We start from the raw sequence: 22,587 nt of genomic DNA, 5'->3' as shown, positions 1-22,587 counted from the left end.
CATCTGTGTTTGTGAATGGATATCATATCATATGCACATAGTGGGAATAATGCACTCTAAATTATAGACAATGATGTTTCATTGTATCACTCCCTCACTAATCCTGCAATGGATAAACATTAGGGGAAAATCAACTGCGAAAAGTATTATGTGAGTGGACTGAAATATTTTCTGCACTGGTTAAAAAGTCAACACGATAATCATGCGGCTCCCAAGTAAAGTCAATATGAGTAGAAAGGGTGCATATTAGGTAAGTGTGTATGTTCAGTGGTGTATGTAGTTTTGTTAATTTCTGAAATTTACACTAAAAAAGGATGTTGAACAAATCATGGGTTCGTAGGTAAATGTGTCACACATGACAGTAAATGTGTATGATGACCAAAGTATCAGAAGCGATAATGGAAGAAGTTATTGTAAATTCCATTTATGTCATGCATGGTAAGTGTAGCTACAAATGTTATTTGAAATTTCTAATTTAGGTACATATGTGGTACTAAAAGTACAAAGAACATATCTGTCACAGCTATTCTTACAATCTAAGTTCAAACATATACATACTTATCATCCGACATAAACAAACTTCATCTTTGTGATAGATGACCAGTTTTGTACATAAAGTTGCCCACATTTCCTGCATCTAGTTCATCAATGTTAAACTGACAGAGTCAATTAATATGTTGTCAAACATGTCATACACCATTAAATAACTTAGAATTAAATGCAACCAGGGTGAAGTATCACAGTGTAGTCAGGGTCCTAAACTCAGCACTCTCTTGCCTCATCAATGTTGTCATAATCAAGGCATCTAAGTACTGAATCACATACATATATGTGAAACATGAAAATGCATTGTATAGATCTGTAGTATAAAGTTACCTTTATCTACATCAGTTAGTCTAATATAAAAACGGTCTACATTGCCATACCTATGCGTCAATCTATGTTCAGCATGACAACTTGCCATGCAAAAAGCATTAGCTGTTTTAAAAAAAAAACTTTATAACTGTCCATGTTACACATTAAAAAAATCACTAAATGTACCGAGAAATAGCCATGTTACATTAAGTGAAAAAATCAAAGGCTGTGTTAATTTCATGTAGCAAAGCAAGGACATCATAGATGACAAAAAGACAAGCGTATGTGCGAGTGTCAAACATGTTAGCACTGTCATAACCTACATAGGGCTGAACATATGCCAGAGATTCATATCATAAGTGTGTAACTTTGTACACATAGGGGCATAGTTATAAGCCCCTAGCGCCACCTTGTGGCACATTAGTGTAATTTTTCTTGACGCTTTGTAACCCTTTGTGCTACATTATACCTGTGCCAGTAATAATGTATGTAAAGGGGGCGTTCCCTCATTAGAGGGGCTGAAAAAACTGCAACATTTTTACAGCACTTTTAAAAGGAGGCTTCCATTATTTATAATGGGCCCCTACGTACTCTGCAGGAGTAGTGCCAATATTTTGGCGCTACTCCTGCAGAGTACATCAATAGCGTCAAAAAATGTACACTATTGCCCCTTACCCTGTGCCATGGTCTTAGATATGGCCCACACATGGGGCAGTAGGGGGGCACTAAGAGGCGCAAGGGAAGTGACTCTGCCCTAGGTGCAGCACCACCTTCCCTAAATATGCTCCTAAGACTGTACCAAGGTTTTTACTGACTGGATGCCTGAGTAGATTAAATAAGGAGTGAGTTCAGTTAAACTTAACACCTCTATCAGGTATAACGTTTCTAAACTGCAATGCAAACAGAAGAATTTCTTTGACAAGAGGAAGTGTGTAGGTGACATTGGTCTGCAGGTGGGTGATGTAATTCTCATCTAGAATGTGTGTCATGCAAGTAAAAGATAAGAGCTGTTTGGTGAGCCTGTGGTAACTGACAATGTTTGTGGGAATCCTATCAGTGTAAATAGACTGAATTAGGGAAATGGTGACATCCAAGGACATCAACGACTTTCTCTGCCAAAACCTGGGCTTTCTTGCTGAGAGTCCTGACTTGGCAAGTGGTGCCAAATGTAGATCATTGGTCCTGGAGTGAGTTCTGGTGTAACCAGGAACAAACAAGCACATCAACTCCAGAGGGACTTTGTAACCGGCACAGCGGTCCAACTTCATGCCACTACCTGCACCAAAGCCGTCGCCCCACTGAGTGCAATGACCATGGCCGACACCACAGGCCCAACATCACTGCAGCGCCTCTGAAGTCCCACCACCTCGTGAGTCCTGAGTGCAGTGTCACTGACATCCGTGTCACCTGACTCTGACTCTGCCACAGCATCTGTGGCCCTGTGATGTGATTGCGGCACCGCAAAGTCAATGCCTTGAATCTTCATCTGCTGGATTCATCGACATCTCCTTGTCGTAAGGAACTAATGCCTCATCATCAATGTGACATCACCTCCCCTGCAATTGTAAGGACCCACCGACTCACCTCCCCTGCCTCGCAGCAAGGAGCTAACACCTCTCCTCCCCGGTAGAAGGAAGGAACCGAAGCCGCACTGGTTCCAGCAACGCCCCACCTCCCAGACTCCTTGCAAAGTCTTTGTTTTCTCATTTTCCAAGGTACTGTATTTGGGGGTCGGGCGATTCCTTGACCGGCCCGCACTCCCTCGCGAGTGCCGTCAGACTGTTGGGAATTACTCCGTCAAGACGTCGTGATAGACCCAGTTGGAGCTATTGTGTTTCTAAATGCCTTACTAATCTTTGAAAATTCACATCTTTACTTGAGTATGTTGGATTTTTGTTCTTTTTGTCTTATTTTACTCAGATGAATATTGACTATTTTGTAAACTGGTGTGGAGTACTTCTGTGGTATTTTCACTGTGTTACTGTGTTTGTGTACAAATGCGTTACACATTGCCTGTGGAATAAGCCTGATTGTTCCTGCCAAGCTACCAAGGGGGTGAGCAGGGATTATCTTAACTGTGTGGTTCCCTTACCCTGACTAGAGTGAGGGTCCCAGCTTGGACAGGGTTCAAACCACTGCCAACTAGAGACCCCTTTTCTAACACCTCTCTTGGGAAGGTGTATCTTTCTGGGTCATTACCAGGTTTATCAGGTCTGGTAAATCTGGAAATGCATTTCAAACCATGAGAGATGCATGAGAACACCCATGCAAAGGCCATGGAAATCCTCCCTAGGGCATAGGAAGGCAATGCACAGATTACTGAGGCATTGCCTTACTAGAAATTTATGAAGCAAATCAAGACTTCACAAATATCTTATTTGAGTTGGCTTGCACATGTGCCACGTCTTGTGGAGCATGCACCAGGCAACTGGGGTCATACCTATACCCCTGAGTGCAAAAGTAGCAGGGCTGCTACACTACACATAGAACCTTGCCTTCCTTTGTGCAGGAGACATGGCTGTCTGGTCAAAACATGGAATTACACCAGATGGAGTTTGACTGTAAAGATTACATGGCTCATAATAAAATAACCATTTAGAACAGGTCCTCGTCACCTTTAACCCCAGTACTTTTGGACCGAGTAAAGAAATCCCCTATTTACACTAAATTGGACCTGCATGGGGCATGCCTTCTCATTTGTGTCCACGAGGGGAACAAATGGAATACTGCATTCCAGACAAAATACAGTTTTAACAAATCCTGTGTCATGCCATTTAGTCTGTGCTAATCCATTGCAATGTTCCAATTCTTTATTAGAAAGGTACTTTGCAAAACACTGGGCCTATTCCTTATCGTCTACATTGACAATATTCTAATTTTATCTCAAAACGAACAAGAACACAAATCTTATGTAAAAGCTGTGCAGCAGAGACTAAGAAAGAACCATTTATTCGACAAACTAGAAAATGTGCTTTTCATACAACACAGGTAGAATTCCTAAAGTCTGTAATTTCTCCCATAGGCATGGAGATGGACCAAAATACCCCACACATGGCGCAATAGGGGAGGACATACCTAAGAGGCTAAGGGGGATATTTACAAGCCCCTAGCACCACATTAGCATCATTAGGGTCGAGCCTGTGTTGCATGCGCTCGCGCATGCGTATCGCAGCGAGACGCTTTAGTTATTAGAAAAGGGCTCAGAGCCCTGTCGACGTCACGTCAGTGTGTTTCATTGGTTCGTGGGCTTGCCTAGTAAAATCTGCTTGCTTTCATTAGTGGAAGGCATGTACACGTCATGCCTTTTCCGGTGGTTAGCCCTCCTCGAGCGCAGCGACCAAGTACAGAAAACATGCGAGGCTCGCTGTTTTCTGTCAGATCGTGGACTACTTTTTCTCTATTTTCCTAGCGCGATTTCGCTTAGCAGAAGTCGAGCGCTTTACACAGTTAATTTCACTTTTTCGGGTTACATACATAAAAGCACTTTTCCCGATAGATGAAAAGTCAGGTTAGGAGTTTACAACGCGATCAGCTCTAACATGAGACCTGTTGCATTGCAAATGCTTGTTTTTCTTGATGCTAATGTGGCCCAACGAGGCCAAAATCCTTGTGCCATATTTACAAAGTGGTGCGATACATGCATTGCGCCACTTTGTAACCCTTTGCGCTACATTATGCCTGCACCAGAAATAATGTATGTAAAGGGGGCGTTCCCTCATTAGAGGGGCTGGAAAAATTGCATCATTTTTATAGCACATTTAATGCCTGCTCAAAGCACATCAGACATAATGTTTCTAAACTGCAATGCAAGCAGAAGAATTTCTTTGACAAGAGGAAGTATGTAGGTGACATTGGTCTGCAGGTGGGTGATGTAATTCGCATCTAGAACGTGTGTCATGCAAGTAAAGGATAAGAGCTGTTTGGTGAGCCTGTGGTAACTGACAATGTTTGTGGGAATCCTATCAGTGTAAATAGAGTGAATTGGGGAAATGGTGACAGAGTCATCTAGAAAGGACAAGAGTTTACTTTTCCGACTTCTACTGCTGATAAAAGGTTAAGTAACAGCATTCAATACAACTACACTAGTCAAGAGAACATACCAAACTTTACTGTAAAAGCTATCACGTGAGACGTTTACCACTGAAACTTAAATAATCACTTTGCATTGTTCAGCCTTTTTAGTCAGGATTTTTCATGGATGTTATTTGTAAGTGGTGTCATCCTTAGACATCCATCACCGTTTCCTTGTTTCGTTTTTAGACTTTATTATGTCTTTTGGTTTGATTTTAGTTTTAAATGTACTTATGTTATTTTCCTTTCACCTTAGGTTTCTATCCCTTTTATTCTGTTGCGACGGTTTGTCATTGAAAATTGCTGTGCTTGCTTTTTGCATACTTTTGTATTCAATAGTTTCCTTTGTTTAAAATTGTATTGTGTTAAATGCTCCTAAGGTAAGAATTAGTCTAGACTGCTCTACGTATGTTTATAATGCCTTTTTCTCTTCTTGCTATGATGTGTGATCATGACACACCACTGTATTTAGAATGTTGATTTGGAAAAGTGACATCTGGGAGTCAGTTGGTGAGGAGGCGAGGTTGTAATCTGTACTCATCATGGCAGCGACATACAGATGTAATCTTCATAAAAAATCCGGTTCTAGCCCAGATTAATGTGATTTGATAAGGATTATTTAAAAAAGGTACCACAGACTCCGAATTCGTGCAACCTGAAAATATAGGTTAAATACACGCACAATGATGACTGAAAAAATGATTTAAAAAAAGTATGAAGAATAGAAAGCCAAAGCATTGGCAGGATCAAATATTAGACCACTGAGCGTTTCCAGGGAGCGCACTTCTTTGTAGGCAGATGTAGCAGATGCACACATATGATGATAAAAAATTGTGTCACGCACAGTACAAGATAGCCAACACCTTAAATAGACTGACCCATTGCTCCATGCTACATGCTGTGTTGGGTTGACACCAAATGTGAATTACAGTTCATCAGATCAATGAATGAAGAGGGCTGTCCCAAACCACTTTGTATATGAATTGTATGCTTGTAGTTTTGTTTATTAATTTTTGATTGCTTGAGGTTGGCAAGACAGGTGAAGCTGTCTTAAGGCCAGATCTAAAAAGGAACTTTTATTATTTTTCCTCCGTGCACTTTTCTCTTTCATCCCAAATTCCCAAATCTCTCAAGAATTAATAGATAGCCTAGCCCTAAAGTGAAGCAACTGTCCCACTTTATTATTCCACAAACCAGTCACTTGGCTGGGGGGGCACTGCGAATTCAAAAAAGCAATGTTTTTAAAAAACAATTCCAGCTGTAAATTACAATGCACAAGTGAGTGTAGTTTAAGAGCCCAAACCTTTTCCAAAGGATGAGGGAATTAACCCCCACAAAAGATATTAGAAAAACGGGGCTAGAAGGGGGCAATTACGACTGTCAGGCATCAAATACGTTGGTTATAAAGCATTAGACAACTAATGAAATATTCCATTGCCCCGGTATGTAAAGCACCATAGCCAGGCCAGTATGAAAAGCAACACCTCCACGCCAATATGGACAATTCTTTCATCTCTTTCCCTAGCCTATAATCCAGAATGTCCCCGTATGTAAAGCACCATCCCAAAGCCAATACCCATATCGCCTAAGCCAGTACCCATTTTGCCTTTGTAGAAAACGCACCATCCTCAGGTTAGTATCCTTAATCCCCATCATGTAAAGCAACAAAGCCAGGGCCGTATCTACAATATCGGACTATGTAAATCGCCCTCCTAAAATTTGTACTCTCGATGCCTTGGTATGCTAACATATACACTCGGGGTGTATTTACAAGCCCCTTGTGCTTCCGGTGTATCACTTTTTTCCCATAAAAAGTGACGCACCGATGGCGCAAGGGGCTTGTAAATAAATCCAACAATGTGCAGTATCCAGAATATCGAGCAATAGCCCACTAATATTACTCATGCCAGTATTTGGAAACTGGCAGAATATAATGCAACACCAGACACATTAATCTGGCATCTCTTTAGGAATCTGTATGCAGAGAAGGAAAATATAAGGGGTTAATTGTATTTATTGAGCAATAATCAAAAACATTGCAATTTAGAAACAAGGAAAGGATCAAAAAGAGCACAGACAATTCATTAGATGCCCTACACACCAAAAAAATAAAATGACAAAAGTATCAGAGTTTAGATAAAAGGTAGAAAAAAACACCCAAAGGTTGATTAGAAAGCAATAGAGCAGAACTGTAACACCAGCAAAGTGCGAAGGCTGCAATGTTTGTCCTTGCAAGGGTTATCAGGCTGGGAAGGAGATGAGCCACCACAGGACTCTGACAAGACTGAAAGGTCTGCATAGTTAACTAGCACCTTCTAAGTATTGATCGCCATCCATGTGTGGGAGCGTAGGCTAAACTTAGCTTTGTATTGCTCCAAGAGAGCTCCTTAATTTGTTTATTCAATAGTTGCTTAAAGGGTTTATAAGGTAAGATTTTTGCCAAAGATGCTCAGCCTGTAGGTTCTTAACTGTTGTAATTCTCTCCGACCACGTGTTTGCATACTGGGAAGAGTTAAGACCAATGTCTTTCCAAATCAGGGCCTTCAGTATGTGTTGTGCTGCCTGTCTCAATATTGAGTCATATCTGAGAAAGACCCCCTCTTGTGCAAGTTCTTACTCCTGGAGTCCAAATTCCAGTCTGATGTGCACCGGAGAAGTGCTGTGCAGCAGTAAAAAGAGGCAGCGAAATGCTTTGCTCTGAGCAGCATTCAAGAAGTTGGCAAACTCGCTGGAGAACATTTTCAGACCATACAACAGTGTGGGATGAAACTTTGCCTTGATCACGGTGAGTAATGGGTGCCAAGTTGGACTTTGAGGTTTGGTTGAAATAGCTTGCAAGGATGCAATTTAAAACTGCTCTTTGTTTTCAGGGTGTCTAAATGCAGATGGTGAGACCAGTGCTTCTGTATCCAAATGCAAAGATATTTGTAACTGCCACTTCTGCCAGCCGGCCGATCCACACTTTATTACTTGCTTTCCAAAAATGACAACCTTGGTTTTCTCCAAGTTCACAGATAGCTCATTTAGCTTGCAGTACTGGTGGAAGGCGTTTCGCACATTTTTCAGTCCAGTGTCTGAAAGATTCAATGAAATGATGTTGTCTGCATACAATAATGGAGTTATTAATTGTTGGCCCAATTTAGGAGGGTGAGAGCTGGAGGGATCCAATTGCTCGCTCAGGTCTGCCAGGTATAGATTAAATGAATCACCATAGAGTAACGGAGCACTCTGAAATCATATCAAAAAGTCAGACAACAAAATTTGTTGTGCTTTAATCAAATATATTGATTAAATGAGAAGGACACACTCATGTAATTCAGTAAGAAAGCATTGATTTAGGAGAATGTAACACACAACAGGCACCGGTAACTGGCCGAGGGACATGCCGGCTCCTTGCAATTATTCACCAGGAAGCTCACCAAGGCTCTTGATTGATTGCATTGACAGAAAATTGCGCTTTTGACTTTACTGATTAAGTACACACTTGAAACTGGAAGAAGCAGGATATTTCTCACTTTTTTCTATGAAAGCTTGTTGACTCATATTTGGGAACTTTGAGAGGCTATCAGGATAGATATTTTACTTTTATACTTCCTGTGTTACACTTTTGTGTACATGCTGTTGACCTGAAGAAGTCTCTTATTTGGGACGAAACACATGTCAGCTGATTCTTCAACTTGACCAGCAACACGCTTAAAGATCACAATTCTCATTTGTATTATGATAAAAATCATCGTTCAGCTCAAGAATCATATTACGTGTATAATTGATATATAAAAAAAACTGGGCTCCATGTAAATTGAGGCTTTCTTACTGAATTACATGAGTGTGTTCTCATTTAATCAATATGTTCGATTAAAGCACAACAAAATATTTTGTCAGACTTTTTTATATGTTTTCAGAGTGCTCCTTTACTCTATGGTGATATTAGTAATCTAAACAGTTTATCTGGTGAGACTTTTCACATTAGGGCAACAGGTGTGTTGTAACGTAAGAGCATAGATAATTAAAAGAGAAAAATACTTTTTATAAGTCAAACGGGATGTGCATTATGGTTGACCACTGTCGCCTTTCTTATGAGATTATAGACTAAATAAAGTCAGGCCAGCGCACAACCTTGTTTAATGCCTCTGTCTATGTGTATTTTGGCAGTTACTCTCCTATTGCCACAAAATTGACCATGGCCCAGTTTTCAGAGTATAAAAGCCGTATTCTTTTTAGCAAATCTGGTGAAATATTGTAGTCCTTAAGCTTTCTCCAGAGCCGATGCCTATGTACTGAATCAAAAGCTTTGGATTAGTCCACAAAACAAGTGTACAAAGCTAGTTTCTTCCTTGCGTATTTATCGCCTAGCATAGCCAAGGCTGTAAAGTTGTCACAGGTGCTCGATGAAGGGTGGAAGCCAGTTTGATTTAGAGGTATTACATTTAAATTTGTAGCCCAAGTATCCAAGTCCTGTAGAAGGAGACCCGCAAATATTTGTGCATCAATATCGAGCTGCGCAAACATACGGTAGCTGTATTGTTAGCCATAGGGGGCTTCTTATAGATAAGATGTAAAACTGCCCCTTTCCATAAGTCTGGTATCTTGTATTCCATCACACAGGTGTTGAACATTTTGCATCGTTGGCTGCTTCAAAATACTTGGTTGTTTTTAAATATTCCAGCAGGGATGCCATTTGGACCGGACGCCCCCCTGCTTCTGCAGGTCCATAGTCTTATTCTATATTTTGCACCTCAAAATTTAGAGGGGCCGTCTTGCTACGTGCTTTTAATGGTAATTTGACTGCCTTGCGATTCTGTTTTAGTTTGGAGATGTGGGCCCATATTTATACCTTTTGACGCAAAACTGCGCCGGCGCAGTTTTGCGTAAAAAATATTACCGCCGGCTAATGCCATTTCTGTGTGCCGTGCGGGCGTCAAATTTATACTTTGACGCACGGCGGCGCAAACCACAGGTGTAAGTCATTTTTTTTTATGCACACCGCAGCGTCAAGTCGTAAAGCAAAACAACGTTAACGCAGCGGAAATGACTGTGGGTCGATTTACGACACCGCACACCGGATATGCAGCGTTTTTTGACACAATTGGGTAAAAATTCCCCGCAAACACAGCCATTTCAGCAGAGGAGAGCCAAAATGGATCCCAGAGGCCTGTACAGACCCCAGGAAGATGACAACAGACCAGGAACCAGTCAGGAGGACCCACACAAGACCCAGGACAGTTTGAAGAAGAAAAGAAAGTGTTGCTTCAGTGCAGAGGAGCAGGAAATTCTGGTTAAAGAGGTGACGGAACACCAGCACCAACTGTTTGTCACCTCAAAGTTGCCAATCAGTAGGAGAGAGGCAATATGGCAACAAATTGTTGACCAGATTAACAGTGTGGCAGAAGTACGCAGAACAGTCATCGAGTACAAGAAACGCTGGCATGACTGCAAGCGCAAGACCAAGGAAAAGATGGCCAGGAACAGGAGGGCTAAACACAAAACTAGGGGAAACCCTATAACCCTAACCTGCCCAGGGTAAATCCAACAAAAAAAGGCAAAAAATGACAGGTAGGGACAAATTTAGTACTAAGTTATAAGAACAGTCCTTAATTCTGTTACTTCTGGGTTTATTTCTTTTTCACATTTATTTCAAAAAGGATTCAATATAGCAAAAAGGATCTATGGTGATATAATACAAGACTTAAAACACATTACATAAATACGTGTACACAAAAAATTACTCACAATACACAAACCATGAATTACATATAAAATTTTTAACAATATAACAAAAGAAAAGAAACAATCTTGAGGTGGTGCCCTACGTATTAGAAATGTGGTCACTATTATGTCACTCCACATGTGATCCACTGTTATTTGCTAAGGCACTGGGCTTTTCGTGCACTTAACTATCATTACCTTGTGTATTTCTTTCACACAAGCGTGATATCGTGCATTTCAATCCTTACAATATAGTCCATTAATTAGCAAGCCCAGTCCACTTGCACTACAAAGAGGTCAACGCGTTTCGGCCAACTTATTTATGGCCTCATCCGGACTGGAGAAGGGCAATCATAGTTCTAGAAAAACAATCAAACAAACCTGTATCAGGTATACATTCATATATACGTTAAATAAACAAATAAAGGTGTATATTACATGCCAACAGAAAATTTGATATTATATAAAGCTTATATCAAGAGAATATTAGCTCCATTTAAAAAAAAAAAATTACCTCCTTAGCAAGCAAACCAATGATAAATTTATATCTTACTGTGAAAAACTCCTATAACCCTTTTAGAGTTGTCAAAATTAATTTGCCAAATGTCTGCTCAATTAGTATTACAAACAACTCCTCTCTTTACCTTAATTATAGAAGAAGAATGGAGAAACCCATCCTGTCCACTGTTCTTAAGCAAGCCAAAGTGGTTGCTATTTCAAATTGCATCAATACGGCTTGAATCGGCTCCCTGATAGGGAAACAAAACCTCAGATCAGCGATTTGCAAGACTATATTTCAGATTGACGGCTCAAGCTGTTGAAATAAGCAACTCAACGTGAATCTATAAAGTTGATTACCGTTTTAACGTGTCCGGCGTGTTCTCACTATTTCTGTCACAACGGCGAGTTCAATTCTGAGCGCGTCTTCCGTGTGGGAGGCGTTGCTAAGAAACGTCACGCGCTGCAAGCGCGCTGGCGTCTAAAAGTAGGCCAATCGGCATTAGAAACAGGTGGCCTAGCGAATTGCCGATCAAAGTAACGGCCCGCTGCGGTAGCGGCGGCCATCTTAAAGCAGGCAAAACCTGTGCTTTTGTCATTCTTAAAGAAAGTGTTTAGATGCTACTTTTTACACAAAGACCTAAATGACGATTTGCAATATTTAAAATATTCAGAATATATTTAAAATATATCTACAGCATTTCAAAACTGGACTGGCTGGAGATGGCATTACTCAAGCAACTTGTCTCTACCTGACTCGTCTGTCGCAATTAAAGTCTCTGTATTTGGAAACACTGGTCTACTGCTATTATTAATTCGGCCATCTTACATGTGCTTGCATATTCAAAACGCTCACCACAGATACTCTTAGACCGAATCTAATTACTCCTCTAGGTAATATTATAGAGGTTATACAATAAAAAATGCACAATCAACAATATATGCTTTGTCTTCAGGGCTACGTGCGCAACCTATATATATATCATTTCAAAAATCACCTACTTTATTTACTGTTCTATGGATTACTGAGCATAGTCCATTGTCATTATATCCATACAACCCAATCTGAGGGGTCTCTAAAAGTGAATATAAAGTCTCACTTAATTAGAGCCCACATTTCATCAACATCATTTAGTCCAGTTCTAGCTGTATGGAATCTCTCAATGAATCTTGCTTCCATCTTTTGTAATTTCTTTGTAGTTGTTAGTCCATCCGGTTTGGGTTGTATTGCCACTAATACTGTCCACCATATATCTTCAGCTGTGTGCCCGCAGTCCTGAAAATGCTCGACTAATGGGGCTCCTTTAACTCCACATTTAATCCTAGATCGATGTTGAAGGATCCTGGTTTTTATCAGTTGTGTAGTCTGTCCAATGTACGCTTTACCACATGGGCACATGATGCAATAAATCACATTTTTAGTGTTGCAATTAGTAAAGTCATTTTGTACATGTGTTATACCATTTATTTTAACCTCTTTAGTGTCTTGGGTGTATTGGCAGGCTAAACATTTTAAACATCTATAATTCCCTTGGATTGCTGGTAATTGTAACAGAGTTCTCAAATCCTTCTTTCTTTCAGTTTGTGGCTGTGCTGCCTTAACCCATTGGTCTTTTAAACTGCGTGCCTTCTTGAACGAAAAAAGTGGTTTGTTTATATTCAACTCACTGATAATCTTCCAATTACGTTCAATGATGGACCGTATTTTATTTGCCTTAGGGCTGAATGTAATTACACAAGTTAGGGGAACATCCTTTGTTTTTTCTTTCGGGATCAATAGTGTTTCTCTCGGAGTAAACCACGCTCTCTTAGCTGCATTTTTGACTAATTTCCTAGGATATCCTCTATCAATAAGTTTCTTAGTCAGTTCCTCTGCATTTTCAAAATAATCATTTTTTTCAGTACAATTCCTTCTAATCCTTAAAAATTGAGCATAAGGTAAATTTTGTTTAAGTGTACGGGGATGTCCGCTTGAAAAATGTAACAGGGTGTTACGGTCTGTAGGTTTTTTATACAGACTGACTGCTAATTTGCCATTTTTGTTCCATATCCATAAATCCAGAAAGTTGATTTTGGCTTTATCTCTGCTCATAGTAAATTTAAAATCAACTGTGCGGTGATTAAGCCAGTCATGAAATGCTTCTAGAGTTTCTTCCGTCCCTTGCCAAACCATCATAATATCATCAATGTACCGGAACCAATGGTTAATGTGTTTCCTGAAAGGATTGATTTGTGGATAGACCCATTTTTGTTCAAAGTAGTCCATCACCAAGTTAGCGATCTCTGGGGTGAAACTACATCCCATTGCTACGCCTTTAACTTGGCGGTAAAGCTGGTCATTATATTTGAAAAAGTTGTTTTTCAAACAAAGAGTAGCTAACTCAACTAAGAATTCTGTTGGCGGGGTATTATTATCCAAAGTCATTTTAATGATCTCAATTGCCTCGTCTTGTGGGATATTAGTGTACAGTGACTCAATATCAAACGTAACAAGAAGTTGGTTACTCTCTTCGTATGTGAGATTTTCTAACTTGTTGATGATATCCATTGAATCTCTTACATACGCCGTTGTTTTGGCTACAGCTGGTTTTATAAATACATCAACAAATTGTGCCAGAGGTTCCAAAATAGAGCCACAAGCTGATACTATTGGTCTACCCGGTGGATGCTCTAAGCTTTTGTGGATCTTAGGTAGAATATAAAAACAGGGAACTCTTTCATCTGTCTGATTTAAAAAATTATATTCTTTTTTACTTATCCACCTCTGTTCTTTTGCTCTAGCTGTGAGTGTTTCAGTTTTGTTCTTGACCTGTTTAGGGATATCATCCTGTATTTCTCGGTAATGGAGTAAATTACTCAATTGCCTCATGACTTCCAGGTTATACTGTTCTTTCCCCCAGATCACAATCCCACCTCCTTTATCTGCCGGTTTTATAATGATTTCTTGGTTTTCCGCCAAATCACTAATGGCTTCTTTTTCTATTCTGGAGCAATTGTCATTGAAATAGGTTCTTTTAGAGTTGAGTAAATCTACTTCTTTCAACACTACATTTTCAAATATTTTAATTTCTTCAGGTAAGTCATTTCTCTCTGGTAGGAAACTGGATCTAGGTCTAAGGCCACTGTCCTCATTACCATCTTGGGTTGGGGATGCGCTAAAAAAAGCTCTCAGTCTGACCTTACGCAGAAATTGCAATATTTCTGTTTTACTTTCCACAGGGTCTTGGTTCCTAATAGGAACAAATGATAATCCTTTGCCCAACACATGCTTTTCTATTGGCGTTAGGGGATGTGATGACAGGTTTTAAATGGGAATTGGATCTTCTGGTCTCATTATTGTCGTCGGTAAGCCCTCCTTCTGGTACGGAAAAAATTGTGATCTTGATATTGACCCCTGGAGTTGCCTCCCCCTCTCGACCCTCTGCGGCTGCCTCTGCCTAAAAAAGGTTGTGCCGTAGAGAAAGCGCCATGTGTTTCTGGATCGGATTCAGAAGATGTATCTGAGAAAGAGATAAAAAAAAAATTTGTGATCTTGTTTGAAATTGCAGGTTAAGGTTAATGGGGTTATTGTTTTTATAAAAGTCTTCTCTTAAGTAGGGATAAGTATGTAGAATATCAAAATTCTTTATATCTCGAGCTAATTTAGTTGTCTTTTGGCTGATCGTATTGGTTTTGAAGTCTGCTATAATTTTATTCACTGAATCTAATTGCTGGGCATTTTGTATGGTGTTATCTGCCGATATCTCTTGTTCAAGGGCAACTATTTCTTTTAGTTCACACTCACTAATCCTTAGAGCTGTTTCAACTGATAGAGCTAACCAATCGCGAGAACATTTGGTGCCTACCCCACTAAATTGTGTCAAATATTTTGGGTCACCAGTGAAAATCACCGGAATATTTTTAACTTGTAAACCAAGTGGGATTGTGTTATTTTTTAGATGTTCGAGTAATACCTGTGCATGTAATTGGGTTCTTGTATTTTTCTTTTTAAGTTGTTTTAGTCTCTCTACTTTATCAAATTTTGGAGTCTCACTTAATGGAGATTCCCCGCTTATGAGTGAGGGTAATTCCAAAAGCTTCGAAATTTGTTCATCAGTATAACAGACTGTTTGGTGACCTGACATATTATCTCCAAGGTAAAACGGTCTAAGCTTTATACATTATCTGTGGCACTACAACTAGAGGATAACCAATTGCATCCTTTTTGACTAAGTATTATATTTTATTCACCCTCCAACACGTGGGGGTAGAGTATTTCTCATATGACTGAATAGTTCCCTCACACCTAACAAGGTGTACAAAGACTAAACACAAAACTAGGGGAAACCCTATAACCCTAACCTGCCCAGGGTAAATACAACAAAAAAAGGCAAAAAATGACAGGTAGGGACAAATTTAGTACTAAGTTATAAGAACAGTCCTTAATTCTGTTACTTCTGGGTTTATTTCTTTTTCATATTTATTTAAAAAAGGATTCAATATAGCAAAAAGGATCTATGGTGATATAGTACAAGACTTAAAACACATTACATAAATACGTGTACACAAAACATTACTCACAAAACACAAACCATGAATTACATATAACATTTTTAACAATATAACAAAAGAAAAGAAACAATCTTGAGGTGGTGCCCTACGTATTAGAAATGTGGTCACTATTATGTCACTCCACATGTGATCCACTGTTATTTGCTAAGGCACTGGGCTTTTCGTGCACTTAACTATCACTACCTTGTGTATTTCTTTCATACAAGCGTGATATCGTGCATTTCAATCCTTACAATATAGTCCATTAATTAGCAAGCCCAGTCCACTTGCACTACAAAGAGGTCAACGCGTTTCGGCCAACTTATTTATGGCCTCATCAGGACTGGAGAAGGGCAATCATAGTTCTAGAAAAACAATCAAACAAACCTGTATCAGGTATACATTCATATATACGTTAAATAAACAAATAAAGGTGTATATTACATGCCAACAGAAAATTTGATATTATATAAAGCTTATATCAAGAGAATATTAGCTCCATTTAAAAAAAATAAATTACCTCCTTAGCAAGCAAACCAATGATAAATTTATATCTTACTGTGACAAACTCCTATAACCCTTTTAGAGTTGTCAAAATTAATTTGCCAAATGTCTGCTCAATTAGTATTACAAACAACTCCTCTCTTTCCCTTAATTATAGAAGAAGAATGGAGAAACCCATCCTGTCCACTGTTCTTAAGCAAGCCAAAGTGGTTGCTATTTCAAATTGCATCAATACGGCTTGAATCGGCTCCCTGATAGGGAAACAAAACCTCAGATCAGCGATTTGCAAGACTATGTTTCAGGTTGACGGCTCAAGCTGTTGAAATAAGCAACTCAACGCAAATCTATAAAGTTGATTACCGTTTTAACGTGTCCGGCGTGTTCTCACTATTTCTGTCACGACGGCGGGTTCAATTCTGAGCGCGTCTTCCGTGTGGGAGATGTTGCTAAGAGACGTCACGCGCTGCAAGCGCGCTGGCGTCTAAAAGTAGGCCAATCGCCATTAGAAACAGGTGGCCTAGCGAATTGCCGATCAAAGTAACGGCCCGCTGCGGTAGCGGCGGCCATCTTAAAGCAGGCAAAACCTGTGCTTTTGTCATTCTTTTTTGGAACAGGAGGGCAGCACTGCAGACTGGAGGTGGGCGTCCCGCACACCAGGAGGCCCTGGACCACATGGAGGAGATGGTCACAGCCGTCATCCCTGAGGAGATCGTCACAGGGATTCAAGGACAGGACAGCGCAGACTACCAGGAAACAACACAGATGCAGGGTAAGTCGCATGGGGAATTAAAATGCACCAATTACAACTGTAAGCAGGGGGGATACAGACCACAAAATGCATGGAAGTCATCATATACATGGAGTGGCATGGGTAAAGGGGTATGACTGGGGGCATGGGCTACACAGAGAGAAGCTGGGGCACACCATTACACTACACCAACAACAGTCCCATGGGAGCATGCTGCCATGCCAACGATGGAGCAAAGGTAAAGCCACGCCAGGAGAGAAGGGCACAACGTCAAACTGACATCCCGGCACACGTCAGCCACTATACCCCCTACAATAACTAGGGCCCAATTAACAACCTCTAGCCATACCGACAACTGGAATGTAACAGTGACAACAGTTGCCAGTACCACCTCCGCTCTGTGCGCAGCTCAAGTAGCCAATGGCAGTTACGTCCCCATGGATAATACACACCTAAATTAGTGGGTTGAGGATGACAACTTCAACAATCCCCTGAAACAAGACAAATGTTCCAGTCCTGCCATTTGTGAATGCCCATAGTTGCCGCAAACATCAGCCAATGTCATCAACATTAGGAGCTACACAGCACTAAGGACACACCTATGCTGCATATGTCAGGGTCCATCCTGTGCCTGGGTCACAATGCAACATCCCAAATGTCATACTGCTCAGACAACAGCATTGAGGGGGAGGACACATGTAACTGGTCACTGACATACACCTGCACAGTCAGAGGAGGAAATAGGTCACTGCTATGACTATCAGGGCAATCCAATATCCACACATTCCCCAACATCAGCTGTACACATTATCAATGCTAACATCCATATCGTACCATAACAATGCTATGCCTATGATACGGTACATGTCAACTACATATAAGTGGATGTGAAAGATCAGAGACTGGGGCAGGTCCGGATTGTTAAGTGTGCTGCTAGTGCCATCAGAGCACCCACAGCCAGTGAAAGGTCTCACCATGAGAATGGATGTAGACGGAGGCTGGAGTAAGACAAGAAGGTGGCAATTCATTATTTGGCCTAAAACAACACTAGAGGAGATGATGCCCACATGTCTAATAACTTAATACAATACATGTGACATGCAGTTGGGCCATAGGCCTGGGAGAATGCCCATCTGAAAGACTGGAGCAATGAACAGGAAACAAGATCACAATGTGAAATTATCACAAGGCAGGCATGTCACATCACCAATGGACACAACACCCTATTTCATTGCAGAGGACGATGGCTCTCCTGCGGATATGCCTGTCCAGGAATACCCTGATGACATGGATGACGAGCTGACAAACATCCCCCAGCAGACCATTCAAGATGTCCTTGGAACCCTCCAGACCCCACCTTCAGTCACAAGGAGGAGCACAAAACAAGCAGCCATCGCAGAGGATCCACCCACCACCCCAATTGCATGACCTGCCAGCTCCAATACAGCTGAGGACTCAGACGACACAGGCACCAGCTTTGAGAGAACTGTAGTCGGAGTACAGCAGGAGCTGGCCAATGACGTGCGGGTGGGGATGCAAATGAGAGAGCGTAGTTTAAATAACATATATTAAAATGAAATGCTCATAATAATGCTTAATGATGTTGCATAGAAAACGACAATGATAGTGATTTTGCTTAAACGTGCATTTGAATTATGACTATAATGTGTCTGGCTACCAATGTTTTTGTGAACTAATAACTCATTAATAGAATCATTAATACTATGGATAATCAAGTTATATTAGCGATTATGATATTGCATTTATATAAAAAATCTCATAGGTCTTAAGTTAGCGTGAGCTGTGGGTTTTAGCTGCCCAGCCCTCATATTAAAAGCATTTTTCTGTTTTTCAGACTGCTGATTCGCAAATGGCCATGACCCTGCAAAATGTTCCTTTTCTTCAACTTAATGTATCAGTACAATTCTGTTCTCATCCGCATGCTTGCTGCTTTAGTATGAGTTTACACACGAAGTTGAAACAAATGTAGATTAATGTAATGTACAAGGACGTTTAAACCATGGACAAAGGAACTCATGACCCGAGAAGACGTGCCAAGCTGTGAAGAAACCTCCGAATGTGCCACCTCCAAAAACGTCAATTATGAAGACCAATCAAAGTATTATGAATTATCGTGGGGTGACAATTAGAATTACCTAATGTATAATTTGATAGGTTAAAGATAGTGGGGTATAGCAAACGTCCAATAGAATTTTGGGGGAAGGTATTATGAAAAAGGGATTAAAACTCCATGTCACAAAAGGGTCGAGGGAACTAGGTAGGGAATGCTATTGATTTTATCCAGAAACTCTGTCACTCTGTTTGGTGACTTTGAGACTTATTAAATCATCCTCACCCATAGACTGCCCCTATACACTTCTCCTCCTTATGAGGGTAGTGTCCCCTGTCTTCTAGACAAAGTTTAGACTGACGGCGTTTTGACTGATGTCCTGAAGACGAAGACTGATCCTGCGTGCTAACCTAATCTTTGGAGGGTAATTATGACAATGCAATTTGTAATTTGTCTGTTTGCTTTTCCTTTCTAGGTACCAACTGCTCATTTTGAGAGAGACCATAGTTAGATGTTTTCTAAATTGGTGTTCTAAATTGTTTTTGCATGAAGCCCAACATGCTGATGCTAATTAGTGGTTAGGACAGGAGTTCACTTCAACTGACGCAAAATAGACAAATGACTGACGTTACGCTATGCTGAACTGAGACATATGATATTCACTGTATTCTGATCTATGTTCACGCCGTGCTATGTTCTTATGTTTGTGATTCTTGCATTAATTAAATCTTATCACAGTTGCCATATCATGACTATGCTCTTATGCTTCCTGGTATTGAGATTAACTCTTCTGCTCATAGATTGTAATCAATAGAGAATAAAAATTCATAAAATTCTATCAAGGGTGTGGTTATTCATGGCTGAAAGGCCGTGTTTGCCCGGACAATTTGATTAATGTCTTTATCTAAAGTAAAGTGCATTGTGGTGGTGAATATTGATGACATTATTGATATATTGCTTGACATATTGATCAGTTATCTCGTCCTACGGTGTCTCACCACTGGGTCACAAGATTCATTGGCCTAAAACGAGTCCTAATGTGTATAAATTAACATAGAAGGACGCGTTATCAGTTCTGGTAGCAGAGCGACGGTTTTGGCCCTTGGGGGCCCTAGGACGGAGAATCATTGTTTAAATTGTTTTTCTCTGATAATGCAAATTGGAGGTATGATGGGTTTCTAAGTTCACCACGACTTTCCCGGGATCTCGGAGCCTGCCTAAGTGAGTTGGGGATGTTCTCGGCGTCATAATGTGTGGTTAGGGTTCTTGCGCTTGCTGAGCTTATGCCTTTTTGCAGGTGATTGTGAAATTGTGTGTATCTAGGCCAAGTAAATGTTGTTTTAATAGGAGTGGGCGTACTCCGCAGTATGAGAGTAGGGAAGTCAGCGTACTTTATATGAGTGTGGTGCTTGGTGCTCAAAATTATCCACGTGGTTGGTTGTTTATGTACGGACCTGTTGTGGTCTAAGACTCCGGAGTATGTTGACAAGTGTAGGAGACACTTGGATTTATGTTGTAATCTGTGCGGTTTAATAGGTCAATCGGGCGTTGTTGACAAGTCGAGTGTGAATTGGAATGTATGTGTGAAACCTTCGATGGAGATTTGGCAAATTCTAAAGTGCACTAGGATGAGCCATTGACAAGTCGAGAGTAGAAATTGCGGGTGGAATTCTACTTGCGTATGCGGGAGCTGATAAGGAGAAAGTAGCGGCTGAGGCTTCAAGTGAAATCTCTGTAAAGTTCTGAAGCGAATGAGTTACCCTTCCTGTAGTAAACCGGCAGATTTGTGTTGTCATTTAAGGTGCTCGCAATAATTTGCATTAGTTTGTATGGATTCAGTGAGGAGCGGACGAGCCGCAAGACTTTGTCAGGTGCAGTGTGTGTGAGTGTGACGTCAGTGGTGCTGCGCTGAGATAGGTCAGTTGTCGAGAGGGGTCGCGCACGGATTGGCTGCCGTCCGTGAGAGGCAATAGGTTGAGAAAGGTGGGTGAAGAGTGTCCTGGGAACTAAGTCACTTCTGTTTAAAATACAAATAAGAGAAAATTGCAAAATTAATTTTGTCAAGGCATTTAAGAGCGCTCTGAAAGGAGACGCATATATTGTAGCAACTGATGGAGAGCCTACACCACCCGAAGGTACTCCAGCTTATATAGTCATAGAAGAGAAAGGTGTTGCGCCTTGTTTATGGATGAAGCAGTGGCGCAAATTAACAGAGAAACAGGGATGTTTAGCATTCCCAGAACATGGGACGTTCAATACAAGGGTGCTAGAGATTTTGAGGTGGATGTTAAGCGTACAGAAACCACCCCCGAGGCCAGCTCAGTATGAAGCTTTAGCGGTCTGGGATCTAATGGCTCTTAAACAGAGGCAAAAAAAGTTTCAGAGAAGACTGAGAAGGGCAGAAAAATCTTATGCAGAGGCTAGATGGGATAACGAGAGTAAAATGTGGAGAAGGGGAATTGTTGACGGATTAAAATTGTTCCCAGCGATAGCACAGGGAGAAGAGACACAGGGAAAGAAAGCCTCCTGTAAGACAGATGAAGACTCAAACAAATCTAAAGAGAATAAAAGACCTTGGGAAGTGGAAGATGATTCAGACGATGAAGAATTTATGGACAGATTATTACATGATCGCCCGCCACCTTATGCGGTGAGCGACAGTGCTCCAAGTACTAGCATGGATCCTGGGAACCAGACGCAGGAAAAGGGAGTTGCTGATACGGTACAGACTAGTGATACGGTTTCAATACAGAATGGTGTCAGTGTACCCACTGCATCAGACATACCGATACAGTTGCAGCCTCCACCGCAGATACAGAGAATCTACCCAGACGTTCCAGTACTTGAAACTACTACAAATCTGATAGTGCCGCCAGACCCGATATATATGAAATAAAAATTGGTGCAGATTGAGTCGACTCCAAAATTACTGTCCCAACCGCAGCCACAGCTGATAGCAGGGTACAACCCAGTAGCTGGTCCGCCATTAGTACCTGTCCCGGGTACCTTGGAACAGACCTATGGAGTTACTGCTCCACGGAGTCTGGGACCAGGTCAGACACATGCTGCCATATCATTACCAATTACTGTCGGTCCACCAGTGCCATTGTATGCGCAGGGCAAAACTGGCATATGTGACCAGGGGGTAATGACTCAAGAGGAGGGTCCACGGGAACTCCCCAGATAAGGGCCCCAGGAGAACAAGCAGTTGAACAGCCAAGGTCTTTAATGGACCTTAGCCCAGTGGGAGCACCCATAGAAGCAATGCGTCAGAGCTAGGGGTTTTAACCCCGCAGACAATGAGTACAAACACCTCACATTCACCGATGATACATGCAGGGAACATTTCACTGCAGGGTTTCACAGTACAACAGTTAAACGAATGGCTAGAAAAGACTAATACTTCACAAAGGGCTGCATTGGCTGCAGTCGGACCAGAAAAGTAAAAACAAGATGAGTACCTAAACTTTGTAAGGTTAGGGGCAGAAGCTGCTGAATTAGTGGAAGGTACAATGGGAGTGAACAGATTGGAGTCATACACGGAAGCAGAATTAAGATTCCTATGCCCCAAGATTACCAAAGAAGTAGGCAAGGTGCATCAGAG

This window comes from Pleurodeles waltl, chromosome 9 (assembly GCF_031143425.1).
Source record: "Pleurodeles waltl isolate 20211129_DDA chromosome 9, aPleWal1.hap1.20221129, whole genome shotgun sequence".
NCBI lineage: Eukaryota > Metazoa > Chordata > Amphibia > Caudata > Salamandridae > Pleurodeles > Pleurodeles waltl.
This window is presented reverse-complemented; position numbering follows the sequence as displayed.